Source organism: Schistocerca serialis, chromosome 2 (genome assembly GCF_023864345.2).
Source record: "Schistocerca serialis cubense isolate TAMUIC-IGC-003099 chromosome 2, iqSchSeri2.2, whole genome shotgun sequence".
In the NCBI taxonomy this organism is placed as follows: domain Eukaryota; kingdom Metazoa; phylum Arthropoda; class Insecta; order Orthoptera; family Acrididae; genus Schistocerca; species Schistocerca serialis.
The window spans coordinates 515,740,389-515,762,723 of record NC_064639.1 but is presented as its reverse complement, the minus strand read 5'-3'; the positions used below and the strand labels follow the sequence as shown (position 1 = coordinate 515,762,723).

The 22,335-nt window shown below is 42.6% G+C and overlaps 1 protein-coding gene across 2 annotated transcripts in view; it reads right to left on the bottom strand.

Moving 5' to 3' along the window:
• The window catches only part of LOC126455624 (uncharacterized), a 184,401-nt gene that overhangs the window by 5,343 nt on the left and 156,723 nt on the right, over positions 1-22,335 (bottom strand). The window contains exon 5 of one of the 2 annotated variants that reach the window (XR_007585343.1): positions 16,659-16,750. The exons of the other annotated variant lie outside the window; for it this stretch is intronic. The gene's annotated coding sequence lies outside the window, so the exon portion shown is untranslated. The remainder of the gene's footprint in view (positions 1-16,658; positions 16,751-22,335) is intronic. 2 annotated transcript variants of the gene reach the window in all.

Sequence of the window (22,335 nt, the reverse complement as noted above, 5' to 3'; positions counted from 1 at the left end):
GTGACGCCACCTCACGAGGCGGACGAAGCTGTGCGCTACGGGGTGGCGGTGGCACTGCCCGCTATTGGGCGCTGCGATATGTTGATGGAGAGCAGGGACAGTAGTTTGGTTGCAGGTTAATACGTAGGGTACTTTACAATTTAATTAAATTTTCCACTTTTTATCTTCACTGAAAGTGACTGCAGAATATACAGGAATACCTTATCAGATCGCCTGGTCGACATGGGAGCGACCTAGACCGAGCCTTAAAATTCCATGAAGCGATTTAGGTATCTTCGAGTACAAACATTTGGTTTTGTTTCCAACGACACTTTCACATTCACAATACATTTGAAACTGGCGCTGAGTTTTGAAATGATATACTCAAAAATTTTTGTAATTTTCCAATAAGGTAAAAGGCTTTATGGTGGAAGTGCCGTATACGAGCCACAAACAGACAATTCTTTCATCAAATTCCACTAGCAGGAGAAAGAAGTTTGCTTTATGGGCAGCTGTCTGAGGTATTTAAACCAAAACTGTAAAATGGAAGAAAACGTGGTCTCTTATAGTAAAATGAACGGGCAAAGTTTTCTGTCTCTTTAGATGACTGCCAGAAAAATACTGCGTACACAAGCAACCAGCTCGGCTCCGGTAGAATGGATATTAAAAGTAGAATTTCAAAGATCAAACAAGCCTTCAGATGTGAAAGCAGTTTATTAACAAACAGACGTTTTAATATAGACACAAGAAATAAATTGCTATAGATATTTATCTCGAGATTTTTCAGCTATAATTGTGAAGGATGAATTAAGAGGAAGAAAAGGAGCAATAGAGATTTGGATTGAAAGAAAAATGTGATAAAAAGTTTCTAAAAGCAATTAAAGGGACAGAGATACTGATTAAATTAGATGGACAACTAATTTGGCATATGAGCCTCATCAAAAACTTCTTAGAAGGAAATGCCCTGCAAAAAGAAATCAGGCATCAGAAAGAGTTATCAGTAGAATGAGCTGTAGGATCTACAACCAATGGGAAGATTAAGAAAGAGAAGGAGGGCTACATCTTCATCAGTGTTTGATGGTGAAACGTTTGCTGTGATGATTGCGTGTGACAAGTAAAAAATTTAATACAGATACGTCTTCGAAACGGGATCCCTGCTTCTTACGGATAGTGCTGTAAGGGGCTTGTGACAAGTTGGAGATTTCAGTTGGTCCGCGAGGTTTGCTCAGACCATGTAATACATAGTGCACAGTGGGCGGGATCCAGGGATTCGGGTTCGATTCTTGGTCCATTAAATAGATTCAGCATACCACATGCAATCATACTGACAGTAAACTCACCGGACTAAAAATAGTTTCCTTCCTCCTAGAAATGAGTAACAAGTAAAGGAACTGTAAACGACTGCGGTGTGGTTTGTTGTTGTGCTCTCAGATCTGAAGACTAGTTCGATGCAGTTCTTGATGCTACTCTACTCTGTGTAGACCTCTTCATTTCCCAATAGCTGATACACCCTACATCCATTTCAACCTGCTTACTGTGTTCATTTCTTGGTCTCCCTCTACTATATTTAACTCCCATACATCTATTCAATACTAAACTGGTGGTTCCCCGAAGTCTCATAGTGTAACCTATTAACTGAACTCTTCTTTTAGTCAAGCTGTGCCATAAATTCCCCTCCAGCTTCTCCGCGATTCTATTCAGTACTTCCTGATTAGTTACGCGATCTATCCATCTAATCTTCAGTAATCTTCAGTAGTTCTTCTATAGTACCACATCTGGAAAGGATCTATTCTGTTCTTGTGTGAACTGCTTATCGTCCAAATCTCAGTTTCATACGATGCTATACTCTAAAAAAATATATTCTAAAATGCATCATAATACTTAAATTTACATTTGATGGCAACAAATTTTTCTTATTCAGAAACGCTCTTCTTGTTCGTCGTATTCACAACAAAATATAGAACGCACCCAGGTCGATCGGATTGCACTGGTACTGTATCTGACGGATAACGCATTGTTCCAGCACCCCAAAGATTTTCACTGCGGTTCAAATCGGCATATTTGTGGGACAGTCTAAACGTGCAATTGTTTCTGCGTGTCCGCCATGAAGTCTTACTTTTAGCTCATTTGGTATGGGATGTTGGACGACCGTACAATGTGGCCGTTGACAATTAGGATATATGTCATCTCATTCACAGAGTAACACTTATATCGATTATAAGTAGGTTTATATTATGTAACTGTAATTATGAAGTGTGTGTTCTTTGTTAGTTAAGGTCATTGATTCGTGACAGGAAAGTTTAGAGTTCTGTAATTTATGCATGGAAAAAGCTAAATGATATTTAAAATAATGACATTTTATAATATGTGTATATTTAAAAGAAAAGCAATGTTATTCGAGACTGGTTCATGCTTAGGGCACTTATATCGTAAAATGTAAAAGATGTAGGGAAGCACCTTCGCAGCGGAAGTGGCTTGGCGCTACGTAAAAGGTGCTTTTGGCGGTCGAACTGGGCGGCTCCTTAGTTTGAACGATGCGCGGTCAGTGGCTAGCCGTTGCACGGTACACATCGACGGTACCAAGGAAGGCAATTGGAAGCCGCTTTGCAAGGAATTTCGCCCCAAATGTGGATTTGGCTGTTGCATGGTACTCTCGGCCGTAAGGAATGGATCTAACGCGTTAAAAATTCGTCGCCAAGAAGAAATTTTACAGAGCATTCAAACATCAAGTGCCGCGAGTACAGTTAGCCGCCATGTCGCTTGCCACCACCGCTTTGCCACTGCTACACCAACTTCATGCATACAGATATGTATCAGAGCATGGACCAGATAATTTGTGTGAGTGATTTTAATAATAATCCAAGTGCTATAAACACCGTGTTTACAATCATATCTCCTATCCTGATCATGAACATATGCAGGGTCCTCTCCTAAGTATTTATAAAACCGAGTATCATGTTTCAAATGAATTAGTGATTTATTCTTATTTGTCAAATGTGCAAGGATTAGCAGAAGTTGAAGTTAGTTAGAATTTTGCTAAAGTACTCTCAAATTGTTGCGAAGTATCGTTTTGCATAAATTCAGTGCCAGACTGTAAATGTTTCTGTCAAAATACCTACTTTACAGATGATGAAAACGGTAAATAAGTTAAACTTATTTGAAACATAATTTAGCCTTGATTACTATCATGAACGATTTTTTTGAAGTTAATTTAGCTCAGTGCTGAATGATTTGACTTGAAAAGTAAAAATATAAACTATTCCAAGTGAAACTTCCTGGCCGATTAAAACTGTGTGCCGGACCGAGACTCGAACTAGGGACCTTTGACTTTCACGGGCCAGTGCTTGGGTAGCTCAGTTGGTAGAGCACTTGCCCGCGAAAGGCAAAGGTCCCGAGTTCGAGTCTCGATCCGGCACACAGTTTAAATCGGCCAGGAAGTTTCATATCAGCGCACACTCCGCTGTAGAGTGAAAATTTCATTCTATTCCAAGTGAAGTTAGGAGTTAATTTTCTTTGAATTAGTCTTTGCTACTGAAGTAATATTAGGGCTTGACTAATGACACCATACTAGTTTATGGATCCTCATCATATTCTGCACATATTAAAAAGATAAATGGACTATTATTACTACTAAGGAAATCTGATATATTTCTAAAAATGGGAGTATAAACAGTGCGATTGTGATATTTATACTTCAGTTAAGTCAGAAGCCCCTTCAGGCCAATTTTAGTTCTGCACTTCTGGCAGGAACATTTCAGTACTGATCCAAGTAACAACATTTGAGTGTAGCTCTTATTAGTGTGAGTTTGGTACGAGTTTGCTTCCTATGATTACTAGTATGTGCTTTATTGGTGACTACCACTACCCACAGCTCAGAGTGCCCTGTGTCCATTTGTATCCTGGTTGCTTTTCAAAGGGAATATTAATGAAAGTAACTTCAATGACAGATATTCAATTTTCTTAAACTTATATATCCAAATTAATGTGCCTAATCAGGCTGGCGACCGTTCGTTTTTTCATTCACATATGCATTTTACTACTTTCAAAAAAATGGGTCAAATGGATCTGAGCACTATGGGACTTAACTTCTGAGGTCGTCAGTCCCCTAGAACTTAGAACTACTTAAACCTAACTAACCTAAGGACATCACATACATCCATGCCCGAGTCAGGATTCGAACCTGCGACCGTAGCGGTGGCGCGGCTCCAGACTGTAGCGCCTAGAACCGCTCAGCCATCTCGGCCGGCTTACTACTTTCATTAAACCCCAAAGTTAGAGCCTGTTTAGTTTTCCTGTTAACTGCAGTATATTCAAAATCACCTTTATCCGTTTGACACACAGGCGGTCAAAATTGCAGAATCCTCTCAGAGGGTAACATTAGTTTGTGCCACGGCAGGTTGGTGTTATAAGTGGCTTTTCCCGTGACAGGACTTAGGGTTAGGTTGTTAGGGAAGATCGGCGTATAACGAAGCTGGTGTTATAACAGGACCCATTCTCGGATACGCAGACAGAATGGTAAAGTGTTAGACTATGAAGCACTAATCCATTCTTTATCAGACTTGATAGAGTTTTTCATCACATAACAGGCATGAATGATTGAACTCTCATTCCATGTGGAACTGATGTACTTCAGCAACATCAGCTTGACATGTGACCGCTACAGACACGAAAACAACCTTTTTGCATAGCGGACCGCTGAGAGACGTGCAAGAAGAGAGCCAATGAGGCTCTAGAAATGACCGACAGAGATGTGTAACGATGCCGACTCCAGTGGCATGGCCAGTGGCGCTAGGTTTCTCGGTTGAGGATCCAGGGCTGAAACAGCCCGATCGAGATGCTCCCATAGATTTTCGGTTGGTTTATATTCGGGCAGACTGGTGACCAGGGGAGTACAATAAGCTCAACCTGGTGCTCTTCAAAGCACGCACGCACATTACGAACTGTAGATGCCATCGTGCCGAGGAAAAACAAATCGCATGTAGGTGTGAACATGTTGCTGATGGATAGATGCTCAGTTGTGATGACCCATTGTGCCTTCCAGAATGGAGGCCTTAACGTTGCCTCCAGCGGCCTGGCCCTTCATCTACATGTACATGTACATCTACATCATACTCCGCAAGCCACCTAATGGTGGGTGGCGGAGGGTAGTTTCGGTACCACTATCTGATCCTTCCAACCGTGTTCCACTCGCTAATAGCGCGTGGGAATAATGATTGTCGGTAAGCCTCTGTACTGGCTCTGATTTCTCGAATTTTCTCCTCGTGGTCAATACGCGAGATGTATGTGTGGAGAAGTAATATGTTGTCTGACTCGTCCTGAAAAGTGCTCTCCCGAAATTTTAGTTGTAGATCTCCCCATGATGCACAACGCCTCACTTGTAAAGTATGCCAGCTAAACGATCCCATGACGAAACGTGCCTTTCTTCGTTTGATCTACTCTCCTGTATCAGTCCTACCTGATAAGGATCCCAGATAGATGAACAATACAAAGAACGGAAAGAACAACCGCTTCATAAACCACTTCTTTCGTGGATGAGCTACATTTCCTTAAGATTCTTTGGATGAATCTGAGTCTGGTGTCTGCTTTTCCCACTATCTGTTTTATATGGTCATTCCACTTAAGGTCACCGCCCTGCGGTTTTGGGGGTTAGAATTGGCCCACGGTATTCCTGCCTGTTGTAAGAGGCGTCTAAAAGGAGTCACATGTTTCGGCCTTTATGTGATGGTCCCCAGTAGGGTTTGACCTCCATACTTCCAAATTTTTCCGAAGAGCGAGCCAACTGGGGAAGGTCGCCTTACATGGTGCATCGTGTCCATCATGCATTGAGATATTTAGCCCGCCTTCTCGCTGTCGCATTGCAGTCCCGTTCACTCTCCATCTCTTGGATGAGGATACATTCCTAGGTGCAGTTTCCGCCATCCAATATGCTGTGTCACTTTCTGCGCCGACGACGACCATGGGCTTCTATGCACCTGATATCCAGCACGGCAGCTAGTCCTTTGTGGTGGGACCGCCATGTACCCTGTTGGTTGTAGCCTACTGACAACACAGGAATCGCTCTGCTGATGCCTGCGCCGTTAACTCCACACCTATGCCAAGGTGTAGATACCTATATCCCTGGGGCATCGGGACTCCTGGAAATGGCCATGCTGCCAGGTGGCCCTTGCTGCGGCTGGGTGGTGCCTGCGGGGAGGGCCCTTGGTCAGTGTGGGTGGCATCAGGGTGGATGACACGCAATGAAGCATGGCAAATCTTCTCTTGCTGGTGGCCAGCCGCCAGCAGTCTCTAAGCGTTCCAGGGCTCAATGTAATGCAAACACGTATGACCCCAAATCGTTTCTGTCCCTGGCCACACCATGGGGGGAATGAAAGGCTAAGAATGGCAGTGAAGCTTATTCGCCCTAGTACCTAGTATGTACAAGAGCTGATGGGGAATCCTTTGTGTCCATGAAGCCTCAGTTCTTTGTAGAACATTTAGAGGGCAAGTTTGGGGATGTGGAAGGTTTGTTTAAAATGCAGTCTGGGTCAGTCTTGATAAAAACAGCATACTCTGCTCACTCACAGGCATTACTCGCTTGTGACAATCTGGGGAATGTTTCTGTTACTCTCACGCCCCATACAACCTTAAATATGGTCCAGGGTATTACCTTTCACAGGGACCTTCTTTTACGGTCCGACTATGCGCTGCACACCAACTTAGAGCGATTGGTGGCCATTTCGTCTGTAGCATCCATCAGGGACCAAGGGATAATCAGGTTGCCTCTGGTGCCTGAATCTTGGCCTTTGAGGGTGACAAATTACCCGAGAAGGTGAAGGTGATGGTCTACCACCGGGATGTCAAGCCATATATTTCTCCCTTGATGCAGTGCTTTAAGTGTTGGAAGTTCAGCCATATGTCTTTTCCAGCCTTATATGTTGAGATTGTGGTTGTCCATCCCATACCAATTCTCCGTGTGCCTTGCCTCCCATCTGTGTCAACTGTGGAGACCACCATTCCCTTGCTCGCTGGACTGTAGGATTCTACAGAAGGAAAGGAATACAAGACCCTGGACTGACTGACTACACTGAGGCTAAAAGGAAATTTGAAAGGATCCATCCCATGTGCGTGAAAGCATCTTATGCCACTGCTATCACTACTGTTACAGCCTGATCCGTTGCACCAGTTCCAGTCAGCTCTCAGAGCCATAAGAGCACACCTGTTCCCTTGATGGTGGGGGGCACTTCCCTCCCTGTTGCTCCTGCGCTACCTACCTCCGGAGCAGCACCCACCCCCCTCCTCCCCCGCGAAAGTCTTCTTTGGCTTCTGTTACTAGGAAGGGGTCTCTTGGATCGTTCCCTTCCCAGGTTCCTACCAGTGGCAAAGCAGACACCCGCCAGTAGCTGAAGAAGCCAGAAGTAGCTCGTTGTAGGGCTTTGCAGTCCTCGTCACTCCTGGAGACTGAATCAAAGAATCCCTCCCAGCTAGAGGAATCCAAGGAACAGCACGAGAAATCGAAACAGAAGACCCATAAGAACAAGGCAATTGTGGTGGCACCCACACCACTGCTACCTACAAGCTCTGCATCTGAGGATGAGGTAGAGATCCTGGCGTCCGCTGAGGACCTAGATCTCGCCGAACCCTCAGACACGATGGATGTCACTCCCACAGGTACTCAATCGGTGGCAGCAGGTGACCCAGCAGCATAATCTGCCTCCTCGGTCCCTTCATGCCTTTTTTGACTGCGGACAATGTCATTCTCCAGTGGAATTGCAGTGGTTTTTTTCACCACCTTGTTGAGCTCCCCAACTTATCAGCCTTCACCCTTTCTTCTGTATTGCTCTCCAGGAAACTTGGTTTCTGGCGATGCAAACCCCCGCCCTCCATGGCTATTGGAGTTATTATAAGAATCGAGCAGCTTATGTGAGGATATCTGGTGGAGTCTGCATCTACCTCCTGAACTCTCTTTGTAGCGAGTGTGTACCTCTTCAAACACCTTTAGAGGGTGTCACTGTTCAGGTGTGGACGCCTCAGTGTGTTATTGTATGCAGTATCTATCTCCCACCGGGTGGTGATGTCCCACAGCATGTATTGGCTGTGCTGACAGCCCAACTGCCGCCCCCATTTCTGTTACTGAGCGACTTTAACGCCCATAACCCTTTGTGGGGTGGATTGGTGGCAACAGGAGGAGGCACTGTCATTGAGCAAGTGTTGGCACAGCTCGAACCTTCCCTCTTAAATAATGGTGCCCCCACACATACTCAGCCATCTACCTTTCGGTCTGCAGCCCTAGCCTTCTACCATCTGTCCAATGGAGGGTGCATCACGACTTCTGCAGTAGTGACCACTTTCCGATCTTTCTGTCATATGAGCCGTCCAACGTCATCAGCGGCATCCATCCCTGGAACACCTCATTACCTTTATGCGGTTCTGTGCCCCAGCCCGACGCCTTATTTGCCGACGGTAGCAGGAGTGCTGGGAACGGTATGTCTCCACCATTGGCATCCATACCTCTTCATCGCAGGCGGGAGCAAGATTGTGCGACTCTATGGGTATCAGACACCTGACAGCATACCTGGGCTTTCCCTGAATGGAGCAGTCTGTACTGAATCAGACAGGACTGCAGAACTCTTAGCAGAGCATCTACATCTACATTTATACTCCGCAAGCCACCCAGCGGTGTGTGGCGGAGGGCACTTTACGTGCCACTGTCATTACCTCCCTTTCCTGTTCCAGTTGCGTATAGTTCGCGGGAAGAACGACTGTCTGAAAGCCTCCGCGCGCGCTCTAATCTCTTTAATTTTACATTCGTGATCTCCGCGGGAGGTATAAGTACGGGGAAGCAATATATTCGATACCTCATCCAGAAACGCACCCTCTCGAAACCTGGACAGCAAGCTACACCGCGATGCAGAGCGCCTCTCTTGCAGAGTCTGCCACTTGAGTTTGCTAAACATCTCCGTAACGCTATCACGGTTACCAAATAACCCTGTGACGAAACGCGCCGTTCTTCTTTGGATCTTCTCTATCTCGTCCGTCAACCCGATCTGGTACGGATCCCACACTGATGAGCAATACTCAAGTATAGGCCGAACGAGTGTTTTGTAAGTCACCTCCTTTGTTGATGGACTACATTTTCTAAGGACTGTCCCAATGAATCTCAACCTGGTACCCGCCTTACCAACAAGTAATTTTATATGATCATTCCACTTCAAATCGTTCCGCATGCATACTCCCAGATATTTTACAGAAGTAACTGCTACCAGTGTTTGTTCCGCTATCATATAATCATACAATAAAGGATCCTTCTTTCTATGCATTCGCAATACATTTCATTTGTCTATGTTAAGGGTCAGTTGCCACTCCCTGCACCAAGTGCCTATCCGCTGCAGATCTTCCTGCATTTCGCTACAATTTTCTAATGCTGCAACTTATCTGTATACTACAGCATCATCCGCGAAAAGCAGCATGGAACTTCCGACTCTATCTACTAGGTCATTTATATATATTGTGAAAAGCAATGGTCCCATAACACTCCCCTGTGGCACGCCAGAGGCTATCCTAACGTCTGTAGACGTCTCTCCATTGATAACAACATGCTGTGTTCTGTTTGCAAAAACTCTTCAATCCAGCCACACAGCTGGTCTGATATTCCGTAGGCTCTTACTTTGTTTATCAGGCGACAGTGCGGAACTGTATCGAACGCCTTCTGGAAGTCAAGAAAAATAGCATCTACCTGGGAGCCTGTATCTAATATTTTCTGGGTCTCATGAACAAATAAAGCGAGTTGGGTCTCACACGATCGCTGTTTCCGGAATCCATGTTGATTCCTACAGAGTAGATTCTGGGTTTCCAAAAACGACATGATACTCGAGCAAAAAACATGGTCTAAAATTCTACAACAGATCGACGTCAGAGATATAGGTCTATAGTTTTGCGCATCTGCTCGACGACCCTTCTTGAAGACTGGGACTACCTGTGCTCTTTTCCAATCATTTGGAACCTTCCGTTCCTCTAGAGACTTGCGGTACACGGCTGTTAGAAGGGGGGCAAGTTCTTTCGCGTACTCTGTGTAGAATCGAATAGGTATCCCGTCAGGTCCAGTGGACTTTCCTCTGTTGAGTGATTCCAGTTGCTTTTCTATTCCTTGGACACTTATTTCGATGTCAGCCATTTTTTCGTTTGTGCGAGGATTTAGATAAGGAACTGCAGTGCGGTCTTCCTCTGTGAAACAGCTTTGGAAAAAGGTGATTAGTATTTCAGCTTTACGCGTGTCATCCTCTGTTTCAATGCCATCATCATCCCGAAGTGTCTGGATATGCTGTTTCGAGCCACTTACTGATTTAAGATAAGACCAGAACTTCCTAGGATTTTCTGTCAAGTCGGTACATAGAATTTTACTTTCGAATTCACTGAACGCTTCACGCATAGCCCTCTTTGCGCTAACTTTGACATCGTTTAGCTTCTGTTTGTCTGAGAGGTTTTGGGTGCGTTTAAACTTGGAGTGAAGCTCTCTTTGTTTTCGCAGTAGTTTCCTAACTTTGTTGTTGTACCACGGTGGGTTTTTCCCGTCCCTCACAGTTTTACTCGGCACATACCTGTCTAAAACGCATTTTACGATTGCCTTGAACTTTTTCCATAAACACTCAACATTGTCAATGTCGGAACAGAAATTTTCGTTTTGATCTGTTAGGTAGTCTGAAATCTGCCTTCTATTACTCTTGCTAAACAGATAAACCTTCCTCCCTTTTTTTATATTCCTATTAACTTCCATATTCAGGGATGCTGCAACGGCCTTATGATCACTGATTCCCTGTTCTGCACTTACAGAGTCGAAACGTTCGGGTCTGTTTGTTATCAGTAGGTCCAAGATGTTATCTCCACGAGTTGGTTCTCTGTTTAATTGCTCGAGGTAATTTTCGGATAGTGCACTCAGTATAATGTCACTCGATGCTCTGAGCATTATGCTCAGAGTTCTGCTTCTATGAATTACCCACTGGTCTTCTGCTCCCTGAAAGGGCAGTTGGAATGTCGGGTCCTTTCATTGCATATGCGCCATCCCGAATTGTACAATGCTCCAATCAGTGAGTGGGAATTCCCAAGTGCCCTAGCCGCTTGCCCTGATATGGTTCCCAGGCCAGATCGCATCCACTATCAGATGCCCAAACACCTCTCGGTGGACTGGCAGTGACACCTCCTCGACCTTTTCAACTGTATCTGGGTTGAGGGTAAGTCCCCATCACATTGGCGGGAAAGCATCGTCATCCCCTTTTTCAAACCTGGCGAGATCCCACTGAAGGTGGACAGCTACCGCCCCATTAGCCTCACCAACGTTCCGTGCAAGTTGCTCGAACGCATGGTGAGCCAGAGGTTGAGTGGCTACTTCAGTCTCGGGACCTTCTGGCTCCGTCCCAGGGTGGGTTCTGTAAGGGCCGCTCTGCCACCAATAATCTGGTCTGCCTGGAGTCTGCCATCTGCACGGCATTTGCCCATCGTCAGCATTTTGACATGTGGATGGCGTATGATAGAATGTGGTGACATTACATCCTCACCACGCTTTATGGGTGGGGTCTTAGGAGCCCGCTCTCGATTATTATACAAAATTTTCTGTCGCTTCGTTCTTTCCACGTGCAAGTTAGTTCCTCCCAGAATTCCTCCCAAGTCCAGAAGAATGGGTTCCCGCAAGGCTCTGTCTTGAGTGCCTGCCTCTTTTTAGTTGCTATCAATGGGATAGCTCCAGCTGTGGGAACGTCTGTATCGGCATCTCTGTGTGTTGATGACCTTTGCCTGCAATATAGCTTCCCTAACATTGCGGTTTCTGAATGGCTGCTACAGAGCGCTATCCGCAGGGTGCAGTCTTGGGCCGTCACGCACAGCTTCCAGTTTTCGGTCGCCAAGACCTGCATCATGCATTTCTGCTGACGCCACACTCTTCACCCTGAGCTACAGTTTTCTCTTGACTGCGAACCTCTTGCCATGGTGGAGACACATGGGTTTTTGGGCTTGCTTTTTAATGCCTGGTTCACTTGGCTCTCTCAATTTGGCAGCTTAAACAATCGTGCTGGTGCCATCTTAATGCTCTTCATTGCTTGAGTGACACCAGCTGGGATACTCTGCTCCGACTGTATCAAGTGTTGATTCAGTCCCATCTCGATTATGGGAGCCTGGCTTATGTTTTGGCTTCGCTTTCCATCCTGCGGGTGCTTGACCCCATACTTCACAGCGGGCTCTGACTTGCAACAGGAGCTTTCTGCACAAGCCCTGTAAACAGCATGCTTGTGGAGGCTGGTGTCCCTCCATTGCGGATCCGGCGCCAACGACTATTGGCGTCTTATGCTGGACATGTTTGTAGCTTACACAGGCATCCAAAATACCGTCTCCTGTTCCCCAACTCAGTCATCCATCTTCCAGAACGGTGACCCTGTATTGGTGTATGATTGCGGTTCTCGTCCGGGCTCTTCTCTCCGGGCTTGAGTTTTTCCCGCTCTCACCTCTTTTCTGGGCCCATATACGTCTACCCCCATGGTGTATGCCCTGCCCATGCCTTCAGCTGTATTTGGCACAGGGCCTGAAGGACTCAGTGCCTCCTGAGGCTCTCTGCCGCCACTTTCTTTCTATGTTTGCCACATTTCACGGCTCTGACGTGGTCTGTACCGACGGTTCGATGAGGCTGTCGACTTGGTTATGCTATTGCTCTTGGGGATCACTCTGCTCATTGCTGGCTGGCTGCAGTGTTTTCACAGCCGAGCTGGTAGCCATCTCTCGCGCCTTAGAGTATATCTGCTCCTGCTCAGGTGAGTCCTTCGTTATCTGTAGTGACTCACTGAGCAGTTTACAAGCTATCAACCATTGTTTTCCTCGCTCTCGCCTGTCTGATGGTTATCCAGAAGTCCATCCATACTCTTCCCCGTTGCTGCCACTCTGTGGTTTTTACATGGGCCCTGGGGCATGCCGGCATCTCGGGTAATGAACGTGTTGACACTCTGGCCAAACAGGCTGTCTGTGCATCGGACCTGGAGATTGGCCTTTTGGAGTGTGATCTCCAGTCAGTTTTGGGGCAGAAGGTACTTGGTACCTGGAGTGATGAATGGCGCACTCTGCCTTCACCCAACAAACTTCGGGTCGTCAAAGAGACTACCGGTGTGTGGCGCTCTTCCTCGCGGGCCTCTCGCAAGGACTGCATTGTACTCTGCCAGCTGCGCACTGGCCACACCTGGCTGACGCACGGTTATTTACTGCGCCGCGAGGACCCACCTCTCTGTCACTGTGGATCGGCGTTGATAGTGGCCCACATTTTGTTGGACTGTCCGCGTTTAACTGCGCTCAGGCAGACGACTGCGCTGCCTAATTCACTCCCTGCACTTTTAACAGATGACGCTGCAATGGCAGGCGTCGTTTTGAGTTTTATTCAGGCAGGGAGCTTTTATCATCCGATCTGAGGGTTTGTTCCCCTTTTTGTTTTGAGTCTGACCTTTTGCCTACAGTTTTATACTGGGGTTTTTAGTGTGTCTCTTGATGGTTGGCTTTTCCTTTTTTTGTTTCCATGGTTCGCCAACCACTGTAACCCTCTGTGTGTTTTTAATTATTTTTTTCTGGTCTTTGTCTATGTCTTTCTTGTTCTGTGTCTTCCCTTGTCATCTCTGTTGCTTGTTTTTGTTCCTTGTCGGTTTTCATGACCTTTGCAGTCCGCTCCCTTCAACCCCACCAACCAACCAATCAACCACTTAAGGTCGCTCTGGATAGTTATGCCTAGGTATATTACGGCAGATGCTGTCTACCGCTGTTTGTCATCAATGGTGTAGCTGTACAATAGTGGATTTCTTTTCCTATGTATGCACAATACTTTACATTTATTTACTTTCAGGGTCAACTGCTAGAGCCTGCACCATTCATCAGTTCTCTGCAGGCCGTTCTGCAAATTCTTATTATCTTCTGGCGTTGCTACTTTGGTATGGACAACTGCATTATCTGCGAATAGCCTTTAAGAGCATCCAGCGTATTCTACTAGATCATTAATATGTATTTTAAACAGCAACGGTCCTATGACAGTTCCCGTGGTAATCCAGATATTACCTTTACATCTGTAGATTTTGTTTTGTTAAGAACATGTTGAGTGCTATCTGCAAGAATGTCTTGAATCCGATCGCAGGTCTGGTCTGATACTCTGTAAGCTCGTACTTTTTTCATTTACCAGCAATGCGGAATGGTGTCAAATGCCTAACTGAAATCAAGGAACACGGCATAAACCTGAGCACCGTTGTCCACTGCGCTGTGGATCTCATGGGCGAACAGAGCGAGGAGAGGATGTCTGTTTGCGGAATCCACGTTGATTTTTGTACAGGAGATGTTAATTTTCCAAGAACGTCATAATTCATGTACCATAATTCTACAACAGATTGACGTCAGCGATATAGGTCGATAATTGTGTGGATCTGTGTTACGGCCTTTCTAAGAAACGGGAATGACCTGCGCTTTTTTCTAGTCACTAGGTACCTTTCGTTGCTCAACCGATCTACGATAAATTACTGCTAGAAGGGGAGCAATTTCTTTCGCATAAATCTTTATAGAATCTTATAAGTATCTCATCTGGTCCTAACGCCTTTCCATTACTAAGCGATTGTAGCTGTTTTTGAATTCGGCGATAGGTTATCTCAATATCTGCCATTTCGACGTTCGTAAGACGATTGAGAGGAGGGACAGTGTTACGATCTTCCGCGGTGAAACAACTTCGGAAGACCCAATTCAGTATTTCGGTCTTCTCTCTGTTATCTTCCATTTCGGTGCCGGTAATTGTGACTGAGAGAATGAATAGATGATTTTGACAAACTTACTTATTTTACATACGACCAAAATCTCTTAGGGTTTTTACTCAGGTCGGTTGACAACGTCTTACTTTCAATATCATTGAACGCTTCTGTCATTGCTCTCCTTGCGCTGATTTTCGCTTCCGACGACTTCTGCAGTGTGTTTGCTTTCAGACGTTTCACGCAATATACGCCAACAACCAGCCGTTTGATGCAGAATAAAACGTGATTCGTCTTAAAAGGCCACCTGTAACCTCTCAGTGGACGTCCAGTTCTGGTACTGGCGTACAAATTCCTGCCTTTATTGCCGGTGAGCAGCAGTCAGCGTGGTGCAAGAATCAGGCGCTTGCTGTGGAGGGCCATACGCAGCAACGTTTGCTGCACGGTCAGTTCCTCAACAGTTGCCTATCTATTCGCCCGTATGCATCGCCGCAGCAGTCATTCGCCTCTGTCATCTATGGCCCATCGTGCACCACAATTGCCCTGGCGTCGGTTTTTGTGTAACACCATTTACCATGCACAACATACTTAAACCATGACTGCATGTGAACAGTTCGCAAAGGTAGCCGTTTCGGGAAAGCTTCCACCCGTGTCCAGAAAGCCAGTGGGCATGTCGTTTTGGAAGGCAGATAAATCGCTCCGTTTCCGCATTACGACAACGACTGCGCTGTTTTCCATGTTCCCCTACACCCTTTCTATACTCTCCACTTCAACAACAGTTTGTCACGATCACTCTACGTCACAAAAGTGAAACATGATGGGGGTTCCGTGATGATTTGGGCAGCCATATAGTGGTAATCCATGGACCCCATGGTTACTCTGCAAGGACGCATTACTGACGAATATTATGGGGCCATTTTGACTGATCACGTCCTTTCCGAGGTAAAATGCTTTTTAAACAATAATGATGCATTGTTTCATGACGACAGGGCCAATGTTCACACAACTCGCATCATCCAGAAATGGTTTTGTTTTCACGAGGATGAATCGTAGAATCTGCCATGGCACTGTAATCGCTAGATCTCAGTATTATTGAGACTTCGTGGTCTATTTCGGAGACGTGATTGCTTGATCACCATCCACCTCCATCATCGTTACCTGAAGTTGCCACTATTCTGCAGTCCCATGAAAACCTTTACATAACCTCTATTAGTCCATTTCCAGACGACTAGAAGCTGTTTTGAATGCCGACGGATTTCCTACACCGTATCAGGCATTATAATATGTAGTGTTTTTGGTCGTGTTTTTGTCTTCCCTCTGTATGATTCTCCAATCCTCCACCATCCACTGTTGGTGTGTCTTTACTGTTTTTAGGCTGGAAAAATTATATGTATTTAATATTATTTTATGTAGAATAATTGCAGTAACAACTAAAGTAATAAAAACGTTGCTCTTGGAGTGTAACGCTACAGTTACGAGAAGTACATATCTGCGGGTTAGCGACAGTAGTGTTAACGCCGAATACACAAGTTCGCGTTCTCTGAGACACGTTCTAAATATTTCACTATGAGTTTAATTTCTTAATGTACTCACATAGTATGTCAAATTACATCTACAAGTACAATGGTTCCTTCTCCCACATCTACTTTAGATACAACGGTCAGCAGTTTGTGACAGTGTTGTTAACCTCCCACAGTGGCTGGAGAGTTCGGATCATATCTTATAACCGATAAAAGGCTGATGTGCTCATTTACTTATCGCAGGCTTCGCTCCACTAGACATAGTTTCGATATTAAAGGCATTAAACCCTGTGTGTCGTGAATTATTAAAGCTCTGAACCGGCTATAAATTTCCCAGCTGCCTGATGTCTACGCAAGGGGAAATTCGTTTGCACATGGCGTTATGAGAAATTCGTCTACTGTCGATCATGGTTGAGAAATGAGATAGAAACACACACACCTTCTGTTACAGACTCTGCCCGGTGGGTCGTTTTGCAGCAAGAAGTCCTTGAATGATGTTTCACTAGCCGAAATGTCTTTTGGCTGCATCACCTGCAACATGTTTACGTTCACACAGTCATATTTACTGATCTTACGATTACTAAAGATAATATCAGCACATATCTGTTTGTGCAGAGTTTAAAAGAGCTTCATATCTAAGTTCTCAATCAGTAATTTTCAGTACCACCTAATCGAGCTTACTGCTGTGTGGAGCGAGGCAAGAGGTAACAGTGAAAAGTAATACGTTTCTACGGCAGACGGGTCCCTATAAAGAGGTTGCCATCTCTTCTAACCTTTCAAAACGTTCATGAGCTCCTTGCTGATTGGGAAGCAGTGCATTAGACTGCGCAGCTAGCCAGGCAGGCATGGCTCTATCCATACTGTCCTTTACTATAATTTCTAAGTTCTTCTCTTGGAATCCAGCAAGTAATTTATTTGGTCCCTCTATCATCTTTTCTCCTGGCTACATCTCCTGCCCATTTCCATTTTATTTTGCATTGCAGTCATAATCAGGTCTTCCATTCAAATTGTTTATCTGTGTTATTTATTTTCCTGCTTGTCTTAGTAATGCTCATCTTGCAAGTCTCTGTTGCTCAGTGAGAAGACTGCATCCTGACATTGGACAAGATTTATGTATTCTGTATATTTGCATGCTATACAAATGTCTAATTTCCCCAACCAAAAAAATCTCATTTGCCTGTATTGAAAAAAGCAATTTCTCTTTTCTCATTTAAAAATTTTCAAATCTAATAAACTTTATTCTTCATAAATAAGAACCATCAAACCAAAAATCTGAGAGGTACATTTTAACTGAAAACGATTAAATAAAAATCAAAATAAAAATTCATTCTACGTAAATAAAACAGAAAGAAATTCCAAACAAAGTTGAATTGTATAAGAACTTAGAAATTATAGTAAAGGACAGTATGGATAGAGCTATGCCTGCCTGACTAGCTGCGCAGTCTAATGCACTGCTTCCCAAGCAGGAAGGCATGCTGGTTCCCGGCATGGATCTGCCCAGTGGATTAGTGTCGAAGTCTAGTGTGCCGGTCAGCCTGTGGATTGTCGTTAACATGGTTTTCCATGTGCCTCAGCGAATGCGGGCTGGTTCTCCTTATACCACCTTAGTTGCACTATGTCGGCGTTTTCTGTACAAACACTGTCTCCATGTATACACACACCATAATTACTCTACCATGCAAACATTAGGGCTTACACTCATCTGGTATGAGAAGTTCCCAGGGATGGGGGAGGGGGGGGGTCCACTGGGACCAAACTGCACAATAACGCTGGGTTTGGTGTGGGGCGGTGGTAGGGTGGGTGCACTGCTGTGGCTTGTTATGGAATTGTGAACCACTGAGGGCCACAGTGGGACAAAGCCTCTCCGTCGTTTCTAGGTAACTGGTTCAATACACAATATGCAATACACAATGGATTGCGTTATAGAGATTCAGAAAATTATTATAAAGGAAATGGTTATTCAAATGTAGCTAGAGGAGATCTTTGGGAATGTATTGATTGTTTTAATACGAAAGAAATGAATAAGGAAATGAAGAAGAAGGAACTAAAATATAAAACTTTGAAAGAACTTTGACCAATTGCTAAAACAGGTAATTTGAATAGTTATTCCAAACTTAATAAACAAAAATTAATCGATCTTACTGCAAATCCTTTGACAATATTAACAACAATGATAATGACGATGCATTGAATAAAAAAATCTTTAAAAGAACCACATCAAATCTGTAAAACGAAAAAAATACAAAATTATTCTAAACTTAGAAAAAGACAATTAATACCACTAATGACGTCAGTAAAAATATTTAAATTCGTTCGTTTTTTGATTTATGTACATTTAAAATGTTTATTGAAAGATATTCAAACTTGTAAACCAAATCCTGAAAAATCTGATATTAACAAATATCAAAAACATTCAGCAATTTAATTCAGTTATTATGTTAAATATTCTAATTGAAATTATAAAAATCCTGTTACTTACACGAGTATAGATGCACAGGGTGTATATGACCCGGGACAACCGGGAGATCGGGGAAAAACCTGTGAATTTTTTTATCTGGGAGAAAACTGGGAAAAACCCGGGAATTGTTTAGAATTCCGGGAATTTTTCATTGTTTTAGTTTTCAGTTAAATTTTTGTGATTTTAACTGGTAAGAACCAAAACTCTAACAAAGGATATTACTGTATCCCGCTACTGCAGATTAATACTGCAGCAACAAAACATTAACAGGAGAAAAAAAAGAAAGAAAATAAAACTTAAGTTGCAAAGGGAATGCGCCCTATACAATAACAAAACAGTGCTCATACAAGCGTCTGCCAACAGTAAAGTGTGTCAGAGGCTTTAGGAGGACTATCCAATGCTTTGTAACAACAAATTGCCTCCGATGACCATGACGTGACAACTGTTTAAATTAGATTCGTTTGAGCAGTTGCGGGCGGGCTCTTGCGCATGCGCAGTTGAGTCGCGTATGAGTAGTACCTTCTCCTGCTTCTGGTTACAGAAGTGTGGCTGAGCGCCACTACTTAATATTGCCCTGGTTCGGAAATACAGTAAATCCGGGGCTGATGCACAGAGCAGTCAGAGTTGTGGTGGAGAGGTGTGTCGTCTCCATGTCACCTGTGTTTACGTTTAGTCATTTTGTTGTTTCCTCTTCGTTTATTGCTCTCACATGAAATGTTAACAAAACGGATTTTTGTGGCCAGGAGCTATCAAATGAATTGAAATACGTTCGCGTAGTTACGAAAGGCTAAAATATGTTATTAGTTTTAGATTTTATTTCCACCTTTCTGACAGTCAAACATTAATCGCCTTACAGAACAATGAAGTTATTTTGGCTGGTTTGCTAAAGAGATTTGCCTTTTGTTAATCTCTTCTGTTGAGGTAGTCAATTTATTTGAAACGAAGTGTTTAATTTCACACTATTTGCTAGTTTCAACTGTTCGCTGCATTTCAAGTGCACGTATGGCATTATGTCATAATAAAGAATCAAACATGAGATAATACAGTACTGGTACTCCAAGAAAATTTGCATACGAATGTGCATTTTAAGCCGAATTATTCGTTTTAGTGTGGTTCACGAAATTACGATGTTCTTGTAGTATCCTCTGATGTCTTGTTTGTCTTATGACATAATGTAAGATCTTTTAATGTTTTACACGCATGAGCACATGGGTCTCCTGCATCATCGTAGCTGCGCAAGCGTGGTGATGCCTGTTATCTGGCGCTCTCTGGAAACTACTGAAACGAACCTATTTCTAACACGTCATGGGAAAATATTGCGAATGGTGGTTTGAAAACCGTTACATTCGAAGGAGATTTCCTTTTATGTAAGATGAGCTATGTGCGAGAATGTATGATGAATTTCTTAAATCACGAAGCGTTTGACTCGCTTTTAAAAATCAACTCTTCGAGGATGACCGTTTAGAAGAATTTCCAGCCCAGAAGATCATACATTTGCGTCGTTATTAAAAATTTTCCTTGCACATTTGTGTGATGTATTTTAAAGTGTAACAAGCACAAGAAAGATCAACATTATATGTGGAAGCTTAGCTTCTCTTCCAGCTTATTAATCTTCGAGACCAATACTATAGGTGAGTGCTATGTATATTAATGTAAACCATTAACTTTTCTTATTTGTGTATTCACGCTACTTAAGAGTTATCTTGTTATTCGATGGGTACATCACATGTCCTATGCTGTCATCAGCTGGCGAGATCACGTGACATGTGCTATGACTGGCTTACAAAAGCGCATCACAATCTCGATTTCAATGCTTTGGAAAGTGACATGCAGTGTTTGGTGGAATTCGAATTTATACATTCGTAATACGAAAATATGCAGCGTACACGTTGCTGACATCATAGGTCTTTCAAAACGTGTTTTTCCCCCCTGAGTTATGTTTTCTAAAGTGCTGGGATATTCTACTCTGGTACATAAAACCATTACCATTCAAAGGATTGATGAGTTTTGCAGTGCTGAATAAGAGTATACTGTCACTTAACACGGAAAAACTGTATTTTCACCTGGGAGAAACTGTATTTTTAACCGGGAAATCCAGGAAAAATCCAGGAATTTTTTTTCCTTGTCCACGTATACACCCTGATATGTTAAAAGAAGAATCAAGAGAAATTGCTAGAATAAATTAATGAAATATTTTAATGAAATCGACTATAAAAAGCAGAGACTTGACATCATTATGAAGAAGAACTTACTTTAGGTGAAAAGAAAATAAGAGATCATTGCTACTCCACAGGAAAATATCGAGGAGTTGCACTTGAAGATTGCAATCTTAATTACCAAAATACTGAATTATACCAGATTATATTCATAATTTAACAAATTACAATGTTCATATGTTTGTCAATGAATTAACAATAGATAATAAAGATACTCATACAGTTCCCCATAATGAACAACGATATATTTCTTTTAGTAAACATGCTGAAGATGGATAACATTAAGATTTGTCGATATGTTTAAATTTATGGCTTCAGGTACTGATAAATTATCTTCTAATCTTACAATAGAACAATTTAGAGAAACAGTAAAATATTTTGAAGGTGAACAATTAGATTTAGTAATAAAAGCAGGCATTTATCTCTACAAATATATGGATCCTGAAGAAAAATTACAAGAAACTAAATTCTCTAAAAAAGAATATTTTTATTCAAAACTTAACAAAGATAATACTTCTGATGTAGAATGTGAAAGAGCAGAAACGGTTTGGAAAAAATTCAGTTTTAAAAATTTAGATGAACACACAAAATTATATGATAAATCTAATGTTTGAATTTTAGCAGATTTTTCGAAAATTTTGGAGATACATGCATTAAATCTTATAAATGTGATCTTCGTCTGTATTTTAAAGTTCCAGTATTACCTATATTCGATGTAAAAAATGACAAAAATTGAATTATACAACATGATTATTGCATGGTTTCATTTCTTGCAAATTCGATGTGAATTTCTCAAAGTATTAATATATTTTCAAAAATGAATAATAATGGTATGAAAAATTTTAACCCAATAACAATCAAATTATATAACTTATTTAAATGGAAGTAATTGATATGGTTGGGCAGTGTCTCAATTTTTACCATTTAAAAATTTCAGTTGGGAAGAACCAAAAATTTATTATTGCTGAAAAAATATATTTAAAATGTTAGATGATTATAATTATGTTTTTTATAGAAGTTGATTTACAAAATCCAAAGAATTTACATAATTAACATACAGATTTGCCTTGAGCACCAGAAGGAGGAAATAAATTATTAACAACTTTAAATAATGAAGAAAAATATGTCTTACGTTATAGAAATCTTAAACAATGTCTAGGACTAAAATTAAAGAAAAATTAAAGAAAGTAGAATCTTATAACCTGAGCAATGAGATTAGTAGAAGAAAGACATTGATTTTATTACAGAAATGAGGAAAAAGGCAGCTAACGAATTTGAAAAAAATCCTACAAGTTAATGAGTTATTCAGCTATGGGAAAACAATGGAAAATATTAGAACTACACAAAGTATTAAAATTGTAACAAATCCAAGAATATATATAAATTATATTTCAAAAATTATGAACATACCACTGTACTTTCAAGAAATGTTGCGTTAGTCC